The sequence below is a fragment of the Mesitornis unicolor genome, unplaced genomic scaffold (assembly GCF_000695765.1).
Source record: "Mesitornis unicolor isolate BGI_N332 unplaced genomic scaffold, ASM69576v1 scaffold30438, whole genome shotgun sequence".
Classification (NCBI taxonomy): Eukaryota; Metazoa; Chordata; class Aves; order Mesitornithiformes; family Mesitornithidae; genus Mesitornis; species Mesitornis unicolor.
The window spans coordinates 53,248-54,146 of record NW_010200279.1 but is presented as its reverse complement, the minus strand read 5'-3'; positions in this window follow the sequence as shown (position 1 = coordinate 54,146).

Here is an 899-nt window from a genome sequence, read left to right as displayed (position 1 = left end):
GCGCTCCCAGCCATGGAGGTCTACCTGCCCCTTCCCAGAGCCATGAGGATGGCGATGGCAGCGCCGAAGGCCACACACGGCTGTGCCTTTGTGCCGGCTTGGATTGTGCTACTAAGTGAAGGCTGCCCTCTGCCGACACTGTGCCTAGGCAGACCTCCAACCCGGTACTTCCAGGGTGAAGTAGCAGTGTGGTTAGTGCTTGGTTTTTTGGGTTTTTTTTTTTTGCTTTTTTTCTCTCCCTTACTCCTTTTTTGGGGAGAAAATGGTCCATTTTCCCACCCCGCCTTCCTGCGGGGAGCTGCTGGCACAAACCACGCCGCAAGCGTCATTAAACAGTAGCAGCGTTTGGGACTCGGCAAGATGCTTCCTCGCAGCATTAAAACCCAGCGGGAGAGGTGACCCCGCGTGCACTGGGTGAATTCAGCTCGGCAGCAGCTTCTGTGCGCAGCCTGGATGCGGTCACAGCCCCGTGGCTGCAGCAGGGGAACAGCAGCGAGAGCTCACTGCATCCAAGCGGTAGGAGCGGCTGCATAGCTTGAAGACAGATTTCTCTAGCAGGATCTGTTTAGTAGTGCATGTCTAAATATGTCCAAGAGCCCCAAACTTGGCTTGCGCTCGGCATGCCAAGCAAATGAAAGCATCAGAGCACCAGAAGGGAACCTAAGATTGTACTGAAGTGCCATTTGCTACAAAAATTCCCAACAAAGGGGAAAAAAAAAACCAAACCAAATCCACATATCCTTCGTTTCTAAATAATCACCAACGCAAAACTGAATTGGAAAAGGAGAAGGTGGCTGCAGAGGCAGTTGCTTCCCAGCCCTTTTGGGAGTCTGTGACTGAACTGAACTGTTTGCAGCCCCTCGTCCCCTTGCACGTCAAGGGGAGCAGCCCCCGAGCAG